Consider the following 23,777-nt stretch of genomic DNA (forward strand, 5'->3'; position numbering starts at 1 on the left):
AGTACCTAAAAATTAATTCTACAGGCAAATCCACAGGAATAGAAATAGATTAGTGGTTGCCAGGGGCCGTAGGAGGGGAAATGGGGAGTGACTGCTAATGGGGTTTCTTTTTGGGGTGCTGAAGATGTTATAAAATTAGATAGTGGTGATGATTGCCTAGCCTTCTCAATATACTAAAACCACTGAACTATATTTTTTAAAAGGGTGAATTTTATTCTACGTGAATTATATCTCAGTAAAAGCATTAATTTTACTTATATATACTAGCAAAAAGCAATTGAAATTGAAAATGTAAAAAAATATTATTTACAGGAGCATCAAAAGATATGAAATACTAAGGGATAAATTTAACAAAATATGTGCAAGACCTGTACACTGAAAACTGCAAAATTTCTCTGAGAGAGAAATTAAAGAAGACCTAAATAAATGGAGAAATATTCTATTAAAAGAAAAAAAAAAACCTGACAGAATGAACCAATCGAAGTATGTATAGGATTCTCTAAGTAACTTGGCTTAAAAAAAAGTTGAACTAGCCTTTGGCGAGGTTTTGTTGTTATTGGAACAACAGAGGAAAGAAGGAAGGACATCTTTGTAGCAGAGGCAAAACTGGACTATCAACTTCAGTAGTGAAGACAGGATGGAGGGATGGACCAGAAATAGAGATGGGATGGGAGGATAAGTAATCGACCAGTATCACCATTTAGTCAGGGTTCTCTTGGGTCTCATCATCAGGTCATGCATTTGCTGGGCATTGGGAAACCTGAAACAGCCCTTCTCTTTGTGTAGCTCTTAGACTAAAGGCAAATCTAAAGCTGGTGTGCATATAAGCATACCTTGCCTACATTCATTTTCCTGCTATTTACTTTCCAATCTTTACTTTGTCTTTGCCTTGTCATTCTTATTTACTCTTATTACTTGTATTTCTATTTATTTTTAAATATCCTTAAATTCTTTTGGGAATATGAAAGATTATAAATTAATAAATAAAAATTAAGGTGCCTAATAGACAGCTGTCATCAATTGTGTTTAGCTATTTCAGAGTATAATAAGCTTAACCAGATATTCTTCTAATGTTATGGATTTATGAAAGCACTAGGCACTTTATTTTTATATGGAGAGAAAAAGAGTGCACAAACACAAGCAGTGGGGAGGGCCAGAGGGAGAGGGAGAGAATCTTAAGCAGGCTCCACTGTGGAGCTGGATGTGGATTCGGGGCTCGATCTCACAACCCCAAGATCACGACCTGAGCTGAAATCAAGAGTCAGTCGCCCAACTGTCTGAGCCACCCAAGTGCCCCCAAATGAAGCACTTCTGAATAAAAAAAGAATGAAAATCATAAGCTGTGAACATAACTAAGAGTGAGTGGATTCTTCCAATTGTTAACTTAGAGCAATCAAAACTACCAGCAACAACACTGGCATACATGTGACAAAAAATTTCATTTAGTCAATATAAAGCTGTATGTTTCAAAACGTCCTTCTAAAATCTTTTGCTATCATACAACCCAATATGTAAGAATATATAAGAATGTTCAAAATTGTTTCACATTAGCTCCTACAGTTTTAGGCATTTATGTGGCAGCATTTTGAAGAGTTGTCAACTGTTTTATGCTATTAAGGTACCAAAATAATAGTAAATATTTGAGGACTGACTTACTATGTGCTAAGGACTACCTGTATTAATTCATATAACCCTCACGGCAACACTATTAAATACACATAATTATGATTCCCATTTTAGAAACAAGGAAAGAAAGAAAGAAAGAGTTAATTTAAAGATGAGCCTCCATAACTTGGGCACGTTATGGAGGCCTCAACATGGTAGAGCTGAGACAACTGGTGGTCTGGTCCAAATTCTAAGTTTTTAGCTTGTGTTGCTTTTCTAAAGGTTTTTCAAACATCTTAAAATTAACATTAGCCAAAGTTAAGTGAATTTACACTTTATGAAGCCCTTTACAGATCTTTTCCAAGATAAGGTAGAAGAAAATGTTAATCTTCAATATAGTTTTTATGTTAAAAAAGTAGGCCTGTGGCTTTTTTGAAAGGATATGTCAAATGCTCCAGTGGTGGTGTTTCAAAAACTTTTGCAGAGCAAAGTGATTTAAAATGGTATTTACCATGGGGCGCCTGGGTGGCTCAGTTGGTTAAGCGACTGCCTTCGGCTCAGGTCATGATCCTGGAGTCCCGGGATCGAGTCCCACATCGGGCTCCCTGCTCAGCGAGGAGCCTGCTTCTCCCTCTAACCCTCCCCCCGTCATGTACTCTCTCTCTCTCTCTCTCATTCTCACTCTCTCAAATAAATAAATAAATCTTTTAAAAAAATAAAATGGTATTTACCAAATTCTTGACTGTACCAAATTGTAGAATTTTAAGTAAGAAGTGAATATAAATGATTTAATCTAGGTATAGCCTCATGGGATGCTTATTAAGCATTAAGAAAAGAAATTCTACTTCTTGATGTATGTGTTCTGTCAAGAGTCAAAAACAATAATAAAAACGTTTCATACTTTTTAGTATGGACACAGATTAAGTTAATTGGCCAAATTAATTATCCAATTTTATGAATGGAATATATCTTTTATTTCACAATTTGGCAGGAAAAGTGAAAAGGGAGAAAAGACAAAATTTCTGAAAAATAAGTACTATGATTACTAGAAACAATTTTACTTTTGTTGTTATAGAAGAGCTTTGCTTAGTGAAAAAATACTGAAAATTTCTAATATGAAAAGGATCCAATCATATATGCCAATATCAGTTTCTAAGTTGCATGGGAAATTTGAGATTTTCTTTTGTATGGTGTCTGTCTCAACAACTGACATATATAATTGTTCTAATAAATTTTTTTAAAGATTTATTTATTTATTTGAGTGGGGAGGGGCAGAGAGAGTCTTTTAAGCAGACTCCCTGCTGAGTATGGAACCTGAAGCTGGGCTCCATCTCAGGATCCTGGGATCACTAACAGCCAAAATCAACAGCCGGGTGCTTAACCTACTGAGCCACCCAGTTGCCCCTAAAATTTTATGAAACTTAAATAAGGACAGCAGTATCTCAGTAAAATTACTACAACGAGCACAAAAGGCTCTTTTCAGAAAGTGTGTATTAGGGTTTTTTTACTGATACAAAGGATATTCTGCAAACTATAATTTATAGGACTTTTAAAAAACTAGTATTTTTAATACAGGTGATTCTCACTTTGTGGAGTTAATTCATTATGATCATATTTTCCAGTTGACATAATTACATAAAATTGAGTTATATTCATATGGGAAAATGTTTTGACCTGTAATCATAATAAAAATTTTGTATACGAAAATACAAATTATAAAATAAAAATAGGGATTATGATAATAGTACTAATAACACTCATAAATAAGAAACATAACAAATTTGGGATAATAAAAAAAAAATATTCCTGACTCAGGTTCAGTAGATAATCTTAATTCTCTCTTTGAAAAGTACACCCTTAACAAAGAATATTTTTTAAACATATCTGAGACTATCAATTGCTTTTAGTATTTTTAGTAAAGGCTTAGCTTGTTTGCCTTAAAACATTTTGCGTTTAGCTTTTTCTGCTGTATTAGTGTCATAATTGTTTTAACTATTAAGTCTTTTAAACCCTGTGAATTAACACTTAAAGGGTATTTTCTTCCATTTGTTTGTTTGGTTGAAAAAGACTGATTCCTTTCATGTGTCCTCCCTTGGTGAACTACACTTATGAGACATTAGGTAATACAAAAATAATCAAAACCATCATTTGTTACTGTCGAGTTACCTCGCCATGTAGGGGGAAACTGAACAGGTCACAGAAAGAAAAGAATATGCAAGAGTAAACATCAGTGAAAGAGTGCTAGAAAGTGTTGTCAAATGAGGAGAAAAAGAAAAAACTGGTGAATATAAATATAAGTAGAGAGAGGATTGAGCTAGTTGGTGAGAATGGGGGGTGCGGCATTATAATTTCAGTGTTGAGCTACACAGTAAGTGCACAAATGAGGTGGTGTATATACTTACCCTTTGAATACAGCAAAGCACCATTACTACTATACAAGACATTTCTTCATGTCTTTCTTTTTTTTTTTTTAAAGATTCTTTATTTATTTATCTGAGAGAGAGAATGGAAGACAGAGAGCATGAGAGGGGGGAGGATCAGAGGGAGAAGCAGACTCCCCGCTGAGCAGGGAGTCTGATGCGGGACTCGATCCCGGGACTCCAGGATCATGACCTGAGCCGAAGGCAGTTGCTTAACCGACTGAGCCACCCAGGCGCCCCCATGTCTTTCAATATATATTGACAGTATAATTCATGCATGCACTCACATACAAGTTTTTGACCACTGGAGCTCAAAAATTAAAATGTTTATAGGAATAGGAAAGAAAAAGTGAGTGATGGGCAGTTAGGTTAAACACATAGTTCTCTAGATCTATCTTTCTATTTCTCACTTTACAAAGATACAGGTGAAGGGGCGCCTGGCTGGCTCAGCTGGAGGAGCATGGGGCTCTTGATCTTGGGTTCATGGGTTTGAGCCCTATTTTGGGTGTAGAGATTAATTAATTAAGTAATTATAAAACAAAACAAAACAAAAGCAAAGATATGGGTGAAGATATATTTCACTTTCCTTTAATGACACTTTTAAGTAGAACACAAACATTATCACTGATTAGGTGATTCATGGCACAAGATACTTTGCCTTGATTTTGAGGGGGTCATAGGGTGGTACTTGTTTTCATTAAAAGGAAAGGTCTCTCCGGTTGAATGCTGCTATGATGTAACATCCACCCAATGTTGTTGGACCTTTCCTTTTTTTTTCCCCCCAGAAGCTGGAAATCCACGTTTTGATCAAAACCTCCTAATTTTAAAATTTGACAAATAACTGTTTAAAAACAAACAAACAAAATGCTATGTAACCCAGGATCCATGGAACCAATAAATTACATTTGTTGGCTAGATTTTATACAGGCCAGCAGTTCGTGACCTCTGTTGTATGCTGTGCTAAGAGCTGGCATAGAGAGTTTAGTGAGATTTTAAGGAGCTTACTGTCAGTCTAGTGCGAGAGGAGTAAATCAATAAATACAATGATGTGTAATAAGAGCTGTGATAATCAATGTTCATTTTTATGGTTCTTCAACACTCAAAAATTGCATGTCATCAAAGAAAGATAAAATAATATTCACTATGATTTCCTTAGATAGCAAAGTACTATACTAATATATTTTGAAAAGATTTTTTAAAAACTAGGAATATAGGGTGCCTGGGTGGCTCAGATGGTTAAGCATCTGCCTTCGGCTCAGGTCATGATCCTAGGGTCCTGGGATCGAGTCCCACATCGGGCTCCCGGCTCAGCGGGGAGCCTGCTTGTCCCTCTGACCCTCTCCCCTCTCATGCTGTTTCTCTCTCACTCACTCCCTAAAAAAAAAAAAAAAACAAACTAGGAATATAAACAAAAAGAAATAGAATTTAAAGTGTCAGCAGAAAATGAGAACTTCCTTGGAAATTTTGATAAATTTACTCCTTAAAATAATATTAATAAAATTTGCTAGTGATTTGGCAGGAAAAAAAATGGTTAAAATGTTTTTTGGCTCTTGGATGTAGGGTTCCAATCTTTGACTGCTTAGTGAATCATAAATGAGCTAAGATGGAAGTATGATACTTTACCATAATACATGAAATATCAGATGTTTTGTGTGTGAATAAAACCAAAGTACTGGGGTACAAAATAAAACCCTTGAAATGCTTCATGTAAGTCCCATTGATTCTAATTTCTGAAGTTCCCTAAACACATCGTTATGTTATATAAGTTGTTGCGACAGAAAAGTAGAAGGGAGAAAGCTTGTTCTAGGTAATATAGAACAGACAGCCAACTTTTCAACTTCTCTGAATTCAAAAACTCAAACATATTAACTTCCTGCCTTCCTTGAGCTATGTCCCACCTCTCAAACACACACATACATGAAGATAATAGTGCTATATACTCCCTGAACAATTTTGTCTGTATCTGTGATTCTTTACTTAAAAGCACACTCACACACAAATATTGTTATTAAATTAAATTTTAGAAAAACACTCAAATTTTCATTGCAGTCACCAATTTGTAAAGACAGTAAAATATTTACATATGGTCTATAAAAATATTTCAATAAATTGACTAAACAAATGTGTTAAGTAAATTTATATATGTGTGTTTATATGTACACTTGTGATAAGTATATTTGTATAAGATTTCTAGGTTATTTGACTTGTAATATCCATATCAGCAAAGCAATGCTACAATATTTGGATAAGAAGTAGCCTTATTATTGAACTAAATATTATAGTAGTATTCATGATTATAGGATTCTGACTCATATATTCTATAAACACTTTTCAATAACGAACTATAGCTCAGGTCCTTTGCTAGACACTAAAGGGGCCATTGTTCTTCAAAAATCTGAGAGTAGGTAAAGTGTTTAAAAAATTACTTCACCTGGGGCGCCTGGGTTGCTCAGTTGTTAAGCGTCTGCCTTAGGCTCAGGTCATGATTCCAGGGTCCTGGGATCGAGCCCCAGATCGGGCTCCCTGCTCGGAGGGAAGCCTGCTTCTTCCTCTCCCACTCCCCCTGCTTGTGTTCCTGCTCTCGCTATCTCTCTGTCAAATAAATAAATAAAATCTTTAAAAAAAAAATTACTTCACCTGATTGGTGTGTATCATTCTGAACAGTGTACTATTACTTCATATATATAAATATATATATATGCTTGGAGGTATTTTGGGGGCTATTTCCACTTCTTGATATAAGACTGTGGGCAGGGAGAGAGGAGCTTCCAGAGAGGAAGTTCCAGATAGGAGTTTTGGGCATGTAATGAATTTTTGAAAGACTATTGTCTCCCCAAGAGTTCATGATGCTACATTGGTATAACAAGTACCTTTAACAGTTGTATCAGTCCACTGAGAGCTTTTCATACCTTCTTACTAAGGTTTGAGTATTGTGGGTAATGGGTATAAACCATATAGTGTTATAGCTGGGATTATGGATTGTTGGGTAAGGGAGAAAAGGACTGGACAAAATAGAACCTTCAAATTTTACTAAATGCCACAAACACAGATTGAGATTTTAATATACATAAAATTAGGACCTCTCTGGTAAATAAAGCTAAAAGGAATTTGTTGAAAGGATGGGTCACAAAATTGAAATAAAACCTGAATGAACCCACCAAAACCTAATAGAATGGAGAGGGCTACAGCATCACCAAGGAAAAACTGGATGTAGTTTCCAAAAGAAAGATGACTAGAAAGTAAAAACTATATATATATATATATATATATATATATATATATCCTGTTTCGTTCTGTGTAGGAGATACTTAGGTGAAAGCTTATTTTCCTTTTTTTTTTTTTTTAAGATTTTATTTATTTATTTGACAGAGAGAGAGATAGCAAGAGCAGGAACACAGGCAGGGGTAGTGGGAGAGGAAGAAGCAGGCTTCCTGCCGAGCACGGAGCCCGATGGGGGGCTTGATCCAGAACTCTGGGATCATGACCTGAGCTGAAGGCAGACACCCAACAACTGAGCCACCCAGGTGCCCCGAAAGCTTATTTTCCTGCATGTTTAAAAATAAAATTGGGGAGAACCTTTCATAAATTTATTCTATAACCTTACCAAACCTGGGGAAATATTCCATCATTTTCATTATTTTTATATGTAAAAATGCATCTTTGGGGAAAAAGAATAATAAGATCTTTTTGAGAGAAAATTTTGTGAAGTAATAGTCTGTGAAGAAATAGTATATAGTTAAAATTCCTGAATGCCATGCATATTAAGCATATTATATAAATCTTTATGTCCTAATTAGTTTTGTGTATTTGTTTATAAATTTTTGTGTACATTCTTACTTATTTTCCATGTATATTTGCCCTTTGTTTCCACACATGATTTATTTCTTTGGGGAAGAAGTTTGTTTACCACTTCCCGCTAGCAGCTAGACCCCCGAATTGAGGAAAGCAAGTTTTCTATCCGTGTTGAATAATTGCCTTTATTATGCTTACATTTTGAAAAATATGTCAGCCTGCAATCTCAGTAAAAACACAAAATTAAAAATGAGTATAAAAAATAACATGCACATTTCTCTGACTAAATTAAACCACCCTGTTGTGCCAAATGTAGGCACAAATGGCCCTCTAACAGGGGTCTTATGCAAACAGTGGGTGATCAAAGAACACTTTGCAGCAACACCAAGTCACACCGGTGGTGTCAAGGACAATGTATTCTGAATTCTATTTCGTATTTCTTCTGTGATATTGTGCCAGAACACAGATATATAGACACAGATACATACATATACATGTGCATATATATTTTACGGAATTTAAATAATTCATTCAAATAAATTATTTAAATGATTTAAAAATTCCTTCGTCAAACAGATTAATGGAACCTTGTTATTCAAAAGATAAATCATTTTATATGAAGTGGCAAAGACTTCAAGGGCTAATAAAGGTTTTACGAGAGATAAACTTTTAATGAATTAATACTTTTGCATGTACTTATTTTCTATATACATAAATATACACACAGATGCTTACAATGATATTTATATCAACATTTCTGACTGACTTTTAAGGAAACAGTATTCACAGTGTTTAAAATAAAGTGTTTTTATAGATCTGATTTTTAGGAGCTGATGGATTATAATTCACCAAGCTAAGTAGAAGAAGGTTTAAATAATAGTCCTGTAAATGTTATAATTTGTGTAATGAGATAAAATAGACTTTTTTTCTATATGTAATTTATATGACTCATTAATCCTGAACAATTTTATATATGTCATTTTCTAGGGTTTGTAATGTATTTAGCACTTACGCCCTTTTGCTGCACAGGTCTTCATCAGGAAGATGCTTTGCACTAGAAAATTATGGTGAACTACTATTTGTATAACAAGACCTTAAGACCCTGGGAAAAATTTTTAAGGATTTTTATGAAGCTCAGTACACATTCTTCAGCTAAATTTTGGCATAGTTTCAATTTGAGACTCCAGTGAAATTCAATTGGTTTATTTTATAATTAAAAACAAGGAAATCATAGTAACAAAAATATATAATGTATAGCACTCATGTTTATAATAGAAACATCCATAGAGAAAGAAACATGTTCTAACTTTTCTCATTACTCCAAAGAGAATTGCATCTTTAATCACAGAAAGCACAACTGCTTTCTAATTTTGTTTAAAGTGTTTCAATACTTACAAAACCCAGATCAGGTTATTGTAAATCTAGAGCAAATTAGAATCATTGGCCTCTGCTTAGCTCTATGTAAGGGTTCTATGTAAATCATAAATTTAATAGCATACTAAGACACACATCTGTTTCAGTTTTGTAGAAGTTAATAATCTAACTATAGAGTATTTAAACACTTCTTTCATTAACTGGAAAACTAAGGCAAAGGTAGACTTTCCTTAGTTATAAGGTGTAATATTTTATCTACAAATTTTGATAAGCTATAAACTTACCTAAGTAGTTAAAGGTAGTTTTCTAAATATTCAATCTAGTATCTATTTTTGACATTATATGATTTCCTTCTATATAGAAATATTCATTATAAACGAACAGGCTAGCATTATCATCTCAAATCTATACCTGCATAAAATACTTTGATTTATATATATCATATCTTAAATCATTTTGCAATAGGGCATTGGAGAGAAAGTAAATATTGAGTAATTATATGAAATGTCAAAATTCATTCTTTTAAATATTTTTCAGATTCCTTATTTGATTACCCATAGTTTTTTTTTAAATGATCAATGATTGTCTTCTGGGGATCCATATTATTTAAAAATAGTTTATATTCTTGAATACTCATTTATATTTTATACCTAGCATTCTTACTCAGCATTTCTCTAATTTAATTTTAACAAGTTTTAAATATTTTTTCATATTATTTCCATGACCTATTTCTTTGAGACATGCTACTTCATATATAGCAGTAATCCAGTATTATAATGAATTATTGTGTTTCAATTATCATTAGATAATAAACAGGAAATTAGTTTTTCTTGTAGTGTATTCTACATTGTCTGAACAATGAAATATATGTGGTTTGAATTTGGGTCATTAATTCAGGTAGTAAGGACATAGTTCTAATTAAATTGGTGTCATAAATTACATTCCCATAATGAAGGGGGGCACTCTTTTAATGCACTAAAAGAGTTATTTGTAGGTATGTGATTTTGGTAACCAGGACAATCGGATAAGAGGGTGGATGGTTCAGTGCAACACATCGCCATCACTGAAACAAAACCATTCAAAGAATATACTGTTCAAGTGACAGTTCAGCAACTCCTTTTTTAATGTAGAATAGCTGGAGAGGTTATGTGTCCTTATTTTTTAACCTAAAACAAAAATTTTTCATTGAATATAGCTCCACAAAACCTTATCATTTCCAAATCATTTCAGTATTCCTTTAAGATATAAATGACATTTCAGGCATGATTCTAAATTTGGATGCTTATTTTAAAGAAAACGAATTCTTTTCTAAAGCACTTTTACTTATCAAAAAACATATGCCTATTACATCATTGTTTGGTCTAGGTCCTAAGTGATTGATTTCATAGTGACCTTAAGAATGCACTGTAATGAGCTGCAATAAGTTGAAACTTAATTATAAAGATTTAAATTATTCTTGAAAATAGAGATGGCTACATTCTATTATCTTATCAAGAAACTATGATGAGAGCTAGGCTTAGAAGAAAAATCTTTGCAAATTGCTATTCTATTTTCCACATGCTCAGACAAATTTATGTTTACTGAAATATACACAACAAAGAAAGGCCTTTAAAAAATAAAGCAGGTAAGTGGAGTTAAAAAATAACTATCATATTAGAGAACAAAATAGTGAAAAATGTTAGTAATAGGTAGTGTATATGATCAGAAGGATCAACCAAAGTCAAGGTCAAACATCTCACATTATACAGTTTTACACTGTATTTTCAAAACTGCAACAAAATAATTTTTTGTTAAAAAAATAGTGAGATCATAGATTACAATTATTATTTTATTATTTTATGCTTAACGTTAAGAAAATTATAATGTTTTCTAATAGGAAAATATTAGAAGTTTTATATAATTATACCTTTGACTCACCTTGTAAGATGCAAGAGGTATTTGTGAGTTTGTTTTCTGACTCTTAAAAGCCGTTTGCGAGTTTGCTGTGCTACAATGAACTATGACATGAATAATCAAAAATATTTGCAGAGACACTAAAAATTCTATTTAGACTTCTCTGAAATTGCTATTTGGTTATCTCTGAGGGTTTAGATTCAGTAGAGTGGAGTTGCCTCTGCTATTAACCATTGACTTGCTTTTGTTCTCACCCAAGCTGTACATGTCTGCTTTACGAAGCATTGCCCATCCAAATGTTTTATATTTAAAACAAAGAGTTGTGATTTAGGCTACTCTTAGTTTAGCTTCAATACTTAAAAAAAAATAAAGAAATTTCATCTCTATTGTTGATAGAGGTTTTCTGCATATATTAAAAAGGGATGGGGAGACCTATTTTTAAACTATGGACTTCAATAAAATATTTGGTTGTGAGTACAATGAACAAAATTATTATTATAAGAGGCCATGGAAAGCTTTGTATAAAATGAGTGTTATTATAGTTATACTTCATGGTTTGACAGAAACATTGATAGAAAAAGATCTATAAGACCCAATTATAGAAAATCCTCAAAGTGCAGAGATTAACAGGAGTAATGGGAACAATCTATGGGAAAGAAAGACTAACTTAGAGTTGTATAAGACTCAGTGGAACAATGATTACGTAGGACATCTTTTTTAATTTGCTTACTTTTGAGTATCATAATGGCAATGGTATAAAATTTTTATAATCTTTTATATATTGTTATACATATAAACACTCTAAGTGCACAGAGTCATGCTACCAGTTGTATTGGTGGATTTTTTTAAAAAGTATTAATTATAAAATGATAAATATATAATAATATATGTGGTGATTATATACTTCTAAATAATATCATTAAGCACAGTTCACTATAATCATATGTACACTGTTGTTTACATGTCATTGCTTTTGGAGACTGCATCTCTACATTTTAGATAGAGTTTGGCTTTCTTGGACAAAGATTTACTCAGCCTGAAGAGAGCTGGGAGAATAGTTAAACTTCTTGGCTTTGCCAAATGCTTTCATATGTTTCTGCTCTCATGGAAAATGAGTTTTGATTTCTTTTCAGCCTACATGCATGGCAAAGCTAAAATGAAAAATAAAGCTAGCAACTTTCAACCAGTTCTAGTTAAGTTTGGTATTCACATATTGCTTTGATCTGCTCTAGAGCTTTAAAATACTTTCTAGAGTAGGGAAAGCTAGTTTCAGCACTAAGCATCACTGAATAGTAATGATGAAGAAATGGGAACTGGTTAACTTTAGGATGAAATCTAATTTTATTTCTGTTTGTGTATTAGAAACCAGACCAGGTTCACCTGTTATTTGTTTACTTGTTTGTTTTATTTTAGAACTAACATCACTCTCATCACAGGCAAAATATACTTCCCATTATGAATACAGCCTACTCTCCTTAATAGTTCTCTACAGCTATGCAGCTCAAACTTAGAATTTTTGGCCCAGTATGAAGTCCCCAATCTCCCCACTCCACCCCAGCCCACCTCCATGTAGCCCCTTTTAGAACTGTCTTATCTATATCCAAGTTTGCCAGAGTGGGACAGTGAAGAAGTTCCTTACTATTCTACTGGCTTGTGCTAATCATAATATTTTAAAGCCCATTTTCCTACTTCTTCAGATTCTTTAATTTGGTAACCAAACTATTGTTATTCATACTTGTATTTTGACAAGTGCCTCATCACTTTCCTTTAAACAAAGGTGCTTAGATGGTAATAGCTTCAAAAATTAGCATAATTTCTGTATCAGAAATATGTGAACTCACAGAATAAAATAATCTAGTTTTTTAAGGTTGCTTAAATTAAAAACACGAGTTTCTACAGTTGGAAAAAACATATATGGTTAAAATGTTTGAAGCCCATCAATCTCTCTAACCACATAAGCTAACGAGTTCCTTCTGTTTTCTTTGAATGAAATCACCATGAGTGGTTAGATGTTGATTTAACATAAAACAAATGGAAATGGGTGTTTCCTTTGTCCTTTGCAGAATTTATTTTTAAAAACACTTAGCAAGTATTCTGAATAAGTCAATGATTTTGCCATTACTTAAATAATAATACAGAATGAGTAGTTAATTTGATTGGATTTTAGGGAATGCATAATATACTCCAACTCCCCTTAACTTGCTAACATCTGCAGACATTATTAAGCTTCTCATTTCATTTTTTTTCTGCCATAACACCTGTATTGTTATAAATTATGTTTTGAATTGTCATGAAGTGTCAGGCAAATTATGTTTTCTGGATGTGCGTGTCATTTAAGGGTTCCTTTGTAATGGCAGGTTTGTGACTAACAGCTTAAACCTGAATATATCAATGCAATTAAAAGCTCTTTTTCAATTCTTCTTTGTGGACACAAAGAAGGTTGAAGCATTATTATGGGTAAAGTGCAAGGAAAGAATTAAAAATTCTTTAATATTTAAAACATCCTAGAGAAGGAATACATTTAGCTGTAATTTTAAAAAACATAGCAAGCTTATTATATTCTTCACAAAAATGTGTTGAACCCTTTGAACTCTATAAAATACACCTCCTATTGAATTAAAATGAAAAACTTGTATGACACATTTTCCACTCTTTATAGTTTTAACCCACTTCTGACAATTTCTTCCCCCTCCATGCATCCTCCTTTTTTTGTGTGATGTAGTAGTCTCTTCAGGAACATAGTAGAGAGTGACTCATCTAGGTCCCGAACATCAAAGAATGTCAGACCTATGAAATGTAGACAGTGGGTTCTTCCAGAAATTCTTTCTGAGTTAAATAAATAAGTAAATGAGCCAACATATGGCCTGCTTAATTCAGTCAAAAATTTCTATTGATTACTAACTAAGCTCACTAAATAAAAACTTCAGCCCAGGTTTTGCCTCCCAAAAGAAAATAGGATTAGACTGATCTATGCACTCATTGGGGCTTCTTGTGAATCATGCCGAGATGAGTCAAAAACCTTCAAAGATGAACAAAGGAAAGGGCTAAAATTTTTCAGTAAATGTAGATTATTATTAGTTTGACATATTTTGGTTTATAATCTTGAATAAAACAATTTTAAATTCTAGAAGAGACCATGATATAAATGACCTCTGAGGTCTGAGAATTTTGTAATTTTACCTCTTCAACTAAAGTAGCCTGATTTAATTTTCCTAGGTAGATCTGTTGTACGTATAATTTTGACACATTTAGAAACCTTAGGTACATAGTAAGGTTTCACACCAGCTCTGCATACGTGTTTTTTTCCAGACTAGGCTTGTGTCCTGCATCTATAATATTTGAATTATGTTATCTAAGAAATTCCAAATGGGAGTGTTTATATAGTTTAAAGTACAAATGCTCTGAGTGGCTACTCTTATCTTTTGGAATGGTGAGAATATTAAAACATCAATACATTAAGTAGAAAGAAATTTGATGATCAAGGATTCTTGTTTTGAGAAGTATAATGAATCAACCAAAAGAGTACATTTCGGTTATTTGCACATGTGTACTTTTAACTTATGATTCTTTACAAGTTGAGAACAAACTTGACCAATAGCTGGATTTACTTTAGTACTACAAATACCTCGCTCTGTGACAAAATACTGATAAGTATTTAGAGGCTTCAAGTCTTTTGAACAATATGCTGTTGACATTTTAATAACATTGTTGTTTGAAATGATTTCTTAAGTATGATGACTGCAACATACCCGCAGCAACAAAAAGTACATAGTTTCTGAAAGCAAAGAAGCTCAAGTTTCATCCTATTTTCTAGAGGTTTTAAATCTTGATGAATCGGTTTCTCTTGAAAACCAATGGAAACATGCTTCTTTAATTGAGGGCTGCATTCATTAGTTCTATCAGTGATTGAGAAATACATCCTAAAACTTAGTGACTTTCAGCTTAGAGATTTTGTAATTAAAAAAGCCCCCAAACCAAAAAACACCCAGTTTTGATTTCCCTGGTATGCAGAGGACACTTAAACTGGCTTTAAAATATTTTTCAAGGGTGATTTGTCCCGGCGTGGTCTGCTCTCTTCAGCTCAGATCCATCGTTGGCGCTGCCTAGTTGTTCGCTGACACTACCAACAGAGAGGTGGCAAGGAAGTGTGGTCAGAGGACAAGAGCAAAAGCAGTTTCAATGTAAGGAAATGAGGGAAACAGACCTAACAGCACGATGAATGCACTTTCAAGTAAAGAGCCTTGTAGTCTCCTTTCCTTCCTTTGCTTATCCTGGTGGATTTAATCAAAAACAAACAAAACGCTCTTGTGAAATATAGTTAATAAAGTCAAAGTTTGGCGAGGTCTCTGTAACTACAAAGAAAAAGTCACCGCAATTTTTAAAAATGTAACTTTCATTAACGAGCGCGCCGGAAATCTCAGGTATCAAAGACGCATTAACCCTGGAGCGTCCCCAGTGCGCGGCAGCCCGACGGAGGCAACCGCGGCAAACAGACGTTCTTTTCTCCTCGGAGTAGTCACACAAAAGGAGGGCTGCGGAAACTAAAAGTTTCGAAGCCTCCGGCTCGCTGCGTGGAGAAAAGAGAAAACCTGGAGACGGGGTGGGTAAAAGACGCATCCTGGGCGCCTCTCCGAAGTGCAGGCAAGGAGAAAGCTCCTGGGCCTGGAAGGAAGAAGGGAGGGGGGCCCCCGAGCCGCTGGCCAGCCCCCTGCGCCCCGCCTCGGAGGCCCGAGCGCCGCACTCCGCCGTGCTCTCCCAAATACCCTTCACCCCGTTCCAGAAATAAAATAAATGTTTTTAAAGTGCGTGTGTGTGGACAGGATGGAGAGCGCGCGCCGGAGGAGCGCGCGGAGGACCTAGCGCGCAGTGAGTGGAGTTTGGGGGTAGGGGTCGGGGTGGAAGGGGTGTGTTGATGGTGGGAGGGGGAAGGCTGGATGCGGAGCCCCGGGACTGAGCGGGGGGTGGCGAGCCGACAGGGAGGCAGAGGAGGGGCGCCAGCCGCCGCAGGCCGCCTCCGGGGCGCGTTCCGAGGCCGAGTGCGCGCGTCCCTCGCCGCCGCTGCCCGGACAGCCCTGCGGCCGCCCCGCCGGCGGAGCCGGGGCCGGCCTGTCCTCGGGCGGCTGCTCGGCCACCGCCGCCGCCACTCGAACTGCTCGAGCCCGTAAGTGTCCCCTTTCGCTCCCCTCCCTCCTGCTCGGGCGCACCGCCGCCGCAGCTGCTCAAATGGAGTGGAAAATGGCCATTGGGCGGCAATGAGTTATAGATTATCTGCTCTACGTTTTGTACTTAGCTGCCTGTAATCTTCTTTTGAGTTTGCCTGAGCCCCTTGCTGGAAAAATCAGGAGGGAGAGATTTGTCCTTTGCCGCTGTACACGCTAATATGTTTATATGATTAGTCGAACTCCGGAGGGGGGGTGGGTAGGTGGGGATTTGGGGAGGAGGAGGCTGGAGGTGACTCCAGTTCAGACCTCGCCGAGAGTCTGTGTCAGGACTTCGCACTCCCCCATCTCTCTCCCTCTCTCTCCCTCACTCTCTCCCCGCTCACACACACTCTCGCAGAGGTGCCGGAGCGAAATCGGGAGCTTACCGGAGAATTCCTTGGGATTGTTGGGGGGCATCTCCCCTCCGTAGCTGTGCGTGGCGTGGCTCTTCTGTGCACCTCCCTGCTTTCCCGAGCCAGAGTCCTCGCCTTCAGCCTTTCGCGGGGCAGCGGCCACCGCTCAGCCTCGGCCCGGAGCCCCGAAATGTGAGGAGGGGCCGCCGCTGTCTCCCGCCCCAGGCCGCAGGGTCGGCGCAAGGGATGCCAGTCCGGCCCGCGCAGACCGCGGGCTGAAGGGCTTCGCCTGACAAACTGAGTTGGCCTCGCGCCGCCGGCGTCTGCCCGCCCCTCCCGCTGCTGCCGCTCCGAGGGGACTCCCAAGTCTGCGCACCTCTGTCGGGCTTTTACCTCCGCCACTCCTTTCGCTCTGATTTCCGAAATTTTTGATTTTTCTAAGGGAGCGTGCGGTCTGGGGGTGTGCGCGCGTGTGTAAAAGACCCCTCTCGCGGAGCGGCGTGTGGGAAACTGCGGGAAAATGTTGACCTAACCCCAGGAGCCGCCCGGCGCTGGCTGCTTGGCTGGAGGAGGCGGCGGCGGCGGCGGCGGCCGACCAGCGGCGCCGTGTCCGGCCGGCGAGCCGCGGCGCTGCCTCCGGCGCGGACTCGGCGGCCGGCGACCCGCGCGCGCAGCCGGCCTCGGCCCTCACCGGCCGGGGTCGCCGCTGCCCTCCGCTCCTCTCCCCGCGCGGCCCCCGCGCCAGACGGCCCGCCCCCGGGGCGCGCTCGCAGACCGAGGTAAGAGCCGCAGGAGCGAACAATGTGCCTCTGTGCCGGGCTTCGGAGACCTGTTTGCTTTGCGCCTCCTGCCCGGGGGTGGAGGCTGGAGGTGGAGGGAGCCGCGGGTGAGTTGGGGCTCGGCTGTTTGTTTATGTTCGGCCCGGCCGAGTGGGAGACCCGCGCTGGCTCTTGCTGCTCCCCCTCCCCCCACCTCCTCTCCTCGGAAATCGATACGCAGAACTCCAGTCCCGTCCAGCCAGCTTCTCCTTTTCTCAGGGAGCTGTTGTAACGCTCTCTAGGCATCAGTGTGTTTGCAGGGGGCGTGGGGGAGTACGATCGGGTTATGCGTTTTTTGATTTTCTGAAAGCTTGAGTTGGAAGGTGCCGCTAGCCCTTTTACAGCCCGTCTGGGGAGGGGGATGTGAGGCGCGCCCTCCGTGGGGCCGCTCTGCTCGGGGTGCGGGGCCCGGGGCCCAGTCCCCCACCGCCCCTCCCGCCTGCAGACCTGTCCCGGGCTGTAAGTGGAGCAGGGAGGCCGGGCGCCCGGAGCGAGTTCAGGGGGAAGTAGAGGTGGGGGGTGAGTTGTTGCGGGTTGTTGTTTTTTCTTGTTGGTGGTTAGGTGGTGTGGAGAGGCGAGGATAACAGCAAAGCGCAGCCAGATGTGGCCAGGCCGGCGCGGGGGCTGGCAACGATTAGGGGCGGCCCCGCGGGGTGGGCGGGCGGACGGGTGGCGGGGCCCGGCACCCGGCGGGCCCTGGGGAGGGCAGAGAGCCTCCCGGACCCGCAGTGAGAGGGCAGCAGCGGGCCGCGCTGGGCCTGTGGGAGAAGTTATCGACCGTGGGCTCCTGGGGTGGCTGTGGGGCTGGGAACCTCGGGAAGCCTGGTTTGTAGGATGGGGGTGCCGGGTGGGGATCTGCGGGGAGGAAAAGGCGTGGGAGGAGCGCGAGGAAAGGGGAGACCCCCCGGGCTAACCGAGCCTAGGCTCCTTGATTGGCTGGGATGACCCGACCCCTCCGGTAGAGAGGCGAGGGCGGGCGAAGCGACAAAAGCGTCCTAGCATTGGGGAGGCACGCTTGCAGGACTCCTTCACTTGGGATCAGTAAAGTTTGTTCCTTTCGCCAAACTGCGGGGCTTGGGGTAGGGAAAATCGCTGGCTGCTTTACTGTGTGCCCAAAGTGTCGCTGATAGGAGGCTAAAGGCTAAGGAACGTACGTCTTTCGTGTATATATATATATATATATATATATATATATAATTCTCTCTTCATTCCGTCCTTTAAAAACATAGTTGGAGGGAAAAGTCCTGCGGTGCGGCTTCTTTCCTGGTTTTCTACGGACTCCTCCCCCCTCATCCTTTCCCCCTTCCCGGGCCCTCTCCATCCGATCTTCCTGGTGCAAACTGTGTTGTCTTGCATTCAGACCGAGGAAATGTTTTCCTCCTGTTTCTTGAAAGGTGTCAGGCTGCTGAGCAGCTCCCTCAAGCAGCCTGGAGCGTCTGAGCCGCACCACCGACCAGATGGTTCCCGTTACAAAGGCCGGGTTCTAAGGCACTCTCCTCCCCGCCCCCGCCCCAATTCTTAAATTTTCTCCTGCCGCCTTTACGGTGTGTGTACTTCTCTCTTCCCCTTTCCAGAGGCATAGATTTAACGGACGCTGTTGGTTCATTCATTTCCCTGTCAGTGTTTGTATCTGGAACGGGCCGCACCGAGTTTGCTCTTTGCTCAACTCGAGTTGCACAATGAAGAAAAGTCACATCCGTTTGGTAAATAATTTCCTGTTGGGATGTCTCTTACTAAATCAAGTTTGATCTTGGGCAGACCTTAAAAGTTGGGTACTAGGAGGCAATAGGCGTCCACAGCAGAAAAAAAGAATAGTTTCTGTAGTGTCTTTAACAACATTCCAAATTGTTATGGGACTTTTGACCCAAGTAAAAGGTAACTTGGTAACTTTAAATTTAGTATGTTTATGATATTTGGAAAACCTTATATAAGAAAATCTACTTCTGTTCAGGTGTGTTGTGGAACTTTTTGTTGTCCCTCTCTCCACCCTCCAGGAAATTTATGCATGATAGAGAGAATACTGCAGAACAAATGTTCTGTTGTTTAGTTCCTTCAGACATTCCGATTCTCTCCTTTTGTTGCTTGCCTCTAAAAGAGGTGCCATTTCACATCATTCTGCACAAATTGTTTGAATTAATGCAAGTGTGAATTCTTACCGTTTGAAGGGGACTATTAGCATATCAAAGGTTTCTTAGCTTCAGCTCAATTGAGAAAACTTCAGTCTGTCTTCCATTTGCTTCCAAGCAGAGGCCCAAAGGGCAATGAGAATTGTAAAGGGTAAAAATAGGGAGGTGGATTCAGGCTGTGTTTCTGAACTTTCACTGTTTTGTAATTATGTGAGCGAAAAACATTGTCTATTGCTGTGGAGCCCTTGCAAATGGCAAGACAATTATTTTCTATTGATAAATGGTTTGTTCCTAGAAAAAAGGTGACCTTTTATTTAATGATAGTCACTGTTGCCTGTCTTTTGGGGTCCCTTCAGTGGAAGAGAGTGAGAAAGCTTTTCCTTCTAACTTAATACTTTTCTAGGGCCTACACTTTGTTATATTAGTAAAATGGGGAAGAAAGCCTTTTAATTAGTCTATAAAACAATAGAAATCTTGTGATAAAGGGACACTCATTTTTACGCCTAGGAAACTTATTTTTAATATCCTTGCTAAATTAAGGGGAAAATCAGTGGAGGGTTTGAATATTAAAAACTCAGTATGAACTTTGTTAATGCAACTTCTGCAAGTGTAAATTTGAGAAAGCGTTCTAGGTGATACTCAGAATATTTGTGAATTCTAGTTAGTAGTAATTCTTTTTGAATATTGATTTTGTCTCAGAAGTTTTGTATTTTATCAAACACTGTAAACTGGAGAATTCAGCTTACAGTTGGTTTATTTTTCCTAATATTTATAGCATATTTGTTAATGCTTTTTTTACATTTGCAGAGAGATAAGTTCTTTGAATTTCTTTTAACAACTCAATACCCATGAGTAAAGAAACAAGAACAAGTACTTGGGTCATTTGGGTCATTTTATGGCAAGCAGATGGGTCAAGGGAGAACTTTTTTCATCAACTTCTGTGGAAGTGTTGGTTTTACTTATTTAGCTCAAGATGAAAATGAACCTCAGAGAAGGTTTTGGAGCCCATATTTTTTATACTTTTACCTTTGATGGTTAGTTGATTTTGAACTTAAGTTTATATTCTTTCATTAGAAGTGGACTTTTTTTTTTAACTAATGTTCGGACCTCCTTGTTTTTCATTCTAATACTGAAAATTAACTCTGATGAACAATTTGGGAGGGAAAATATCATTACATTAATTGCCTAACATTTTTGGTTTTTAGTTTAGTAAGATACTTTATTCAGATTAAGAGATTTTTTTTAGTGCCATTCAAATTGTATATCATGCCCCTGAAATCATTTTATGATAGTTTATTTATCTGGTCCCTTCAGTTGTCTAAGAAGTACTTTTGAGGTAAAAATGCACACATTGATGTAATTGCTATTATTGCACTTAAGTTGCTGTTAACTAGTCTGCTTTGAATGCAGAGTGCTATAAAGAAAACATTATCCTTTAGAGCTATTAGTGATAATCTAAAAATTGTCTTGAAAACATTGTTCTTCATTTTATATGATGGTGCTCCTGAATTCAGCAAATCTCTGAAGGTGTAAAATGCAGTGAAAAGATTTTTTCAACATTTCAATGACAAAATTGGACTACTTAGAGAAAAATTAATGTGTTGTAGAAGCACTTCAGCTGCCATTTTCAATCACTGTGGGTTACTATGTGTTGGCAACAGAAAATGAATTTAGAAATGCAGATAGCTCTGGGAGCAGGTAGTTGGAGAAATCAGAATATTAAGTCATGTGGGGTAGAACAAACCAATTACTTCTGGTTTTGACTTGAGAATTTCCAATAAATAAAAATTTTTCAGGCTTTTGACTCTGCTTTATTAATAGACTAACATCAAAGCAGACAACAAAACTTCCAAATGTTATAAAAACTAATATTAAATATACGTATCTCACATAGAGTAGTACTACAAGTCTTAATTTTAAGACAAGCATTGGGGTTTTTATTGCTGCGATTTTCACAATCAGCAGAAACGTTAACACCAAGCTTCTGGGTGTTTCCTTTCTTAAAATATGCAAGAGGAAAGCTTTAAAACCAAGGTTTACTTAAGGTTAGATCTTTATTTGATCATTATTGAAGCTTTCTGTGTTTTATTAAAAAATCTAACAATATTTTAATGTCTTAAGTAATACAGGAATATGTGAGCTAAGATTGAGAAGTTGGGAAGGTCAAGAGGTAACTGGAAGTCTGTACACCATAGTAATAAAATGTTTATTGCTGTATTTTCTATCAAAATATTTATTTGACCTAACTTGTGAATAAATAACTCAAATCACGCTTTATTGACAGACGTAGTATGAGATGAAGAGAGAATTACAATTTAGGTATGGGCTACACACACTATACATACCTGAGAGAAATGTGTTCTCATTTTAATAAGAATCCATACCACTTGACCAATTGCTGATATTTAAGAGAGCAGATTAACTGTATTTAGATTAGGAATGAACATTCTTGGAAATATGAAGAATTCAGTAATTGAAGATTTCACATTTGCTATTTTTACGAAAAGTCTCAAAGACTGTACACTTTGCCTCTTCATGTCCACTGTATCTGATTTTGAGTCTTGGAGAGGTACACATTTGACATCTGTCTGCTTTTCTGTGGAAAAGGTTCATGTAAAATTAAAGTGGAATTATTTTCAAACTAATAAATTCTAGAAATAAAGTACATGATTATGAAGAAAGGTTCATCAAATTATTTGCAAAAATACTTAGCTAAAAATTTTTGCAAATTGATGGTTTAGATCAAGTGTTAAAAATAGCAACTTTAGCTCCTAGACCTGAAAAGGCCTTGAAATCCTGTTTATGTTTTGGTCATATCAGTTCTTAAGGTAATTTGTTTAAATATTAGTTCATATTACCTAAAAAGATAACTGTTTTGTAACTATTTTCAAGAAAGATTAAAACATTTCTATTTTAAAGATAGATTAAAATCATCGCTTAGTTAACTTCTCTCTTACATAACACTAATTAGTCTATAGCCCCACCTAAATATTCATCTCTTCAAATAATTCTTGATTGAAGGTTGAAAGGTTGAAAAGTATTTAATCACCCCGATTACTGTAATTAGACTTGATGTTATCAGAAAAATTGAGACTGTTCTCTGAAATCTTTTTGCAACTCAAGATTGGTCAAGTAGTGATTTTTTTTTTAATGCTTTAAGAAAAACTCTTAAGAAATGGGTTGTTTAACATAAAGATAGTTAATGATTGGAATTAGAGAATTAGAATCCTAAAATGATGACATTTTTCTTGACCTAAGTGTGAATAACTTTGAAAGAAGAAACTATATAACTGGGGGTCTGTAATTCCTAAATTTTATTCAGGACGTCAGTGTGGTATTTTGACTTTATAGGTTTTATAATGTGTATATTATAAACAATGAAAATCTCTTTATGCTCTTTTGACATAAGTAGAGTTTTTTTAAGTGGGTCACTGTGTCATAAAAGGTCTTAACCAAAAATACTTAAAAATCTTTTTACGTCATTTATCTGATAGATTAGGCAATGATTTGCAGATATTTTCTAATATATTCTTATGCAATGATTTTTAAAGTTATTTCTTAAGAAGAAAATAACTTCCCATGTATTGCCAATAAAAATTATCTTTAAAAAAGGTAGATCGAGTGAAGGAACCTAGCGCTTAACACCTGCAAGTAAAGTGCAGCTTACAGCAAAATACTATTGATTGCTTTGAAGCACAGAGCAAGTTTAAATACAAGTTGTTTAATTACAACAAAAATGCAGTTTTATGAAGTAATATAGTTTGTCTTCATAGAGAATTTTATGGCATTGTGTGGTGGTAAGTAATATCCCATCACAGTTGTATAAATTTGTTCAATTACCAGACGGCTAAAAGAAAAAAAAAATCAATTTACATTGAAAAGCAACAGAAATTAGATTACCTTGGTTAGTAGGAACTTGCCAGCAATGTCTAAATTGCTTAATAATATCAAAAGCTACCATGTTTCACAGTGTAAGGATATTGGTGCCTGTTTTAATATGCATATATCTTCTTTACTTGGTGACTTTTGTTATGTGAACTTTTTTTCTTTTTGTTTTCCGTTTTTGTTTTTATGGAAGCTGTTACATTAAGTCCAAGAAACTATTTCCACTTGCATATTCTTATTTGTTTTAGAAATTTGCTTTTTGTTGTTGCTTTTCTGGATTTCTAGAATTTGTGATCAGCTGATATTTCAG

General features: G+C 37.6%; 1 protein-coding gene across 14 annotated transcripts in view; it reads left to right on the plus strand.

Annotated features, from left to right (window-relative positions):
• The window catches only part of ADGRL2 (adhesion G protein-coupled receptor L2), a 274,450-nt gene that overhangs the window by 68,216 nt on the left and 182,457 nt on the right, over window positions 1-23,777 (plus strand). For 11 of the 14 annotated variants that reach the window (XM_031037135.2, XM_031037138.2, XM_031037136.2 and 8 more), the window contains exon 1: window positions 17,279-17,417. The exons of 1 other annotated variant lie outside the window; for it this stretch is intronic. The gene's annotated coding sequence lies outside the window, so the exon portion shown is untranslated. Of the gene's footprint in view, window positions 1-15,820; window positions 15,951-16,114; window positions 16,246-17,278; window positions 17,418-23,777 lie in introns of those variants that run through there. 2 more of the 14 variants (XM_081818663.1, XM_081818661.1) reach the window with 2 other exon arrangements.

This window comes from Leptonychotes weddellii, chromosome 4, assembly GCF_054177405.1.
Source record: "Leptonychotes weddellii isolate Sample4059 chromosome 4, ASM5417740v2, whole genome shotgun sequence".
NCBI classification, from domain to species: domain Eukaryota; kingdom Metazoa; phylum Chordata; class Mammalia; order Carnivora; family Phocidae; genus Leptonychotes; species Leptonychotes weddellii.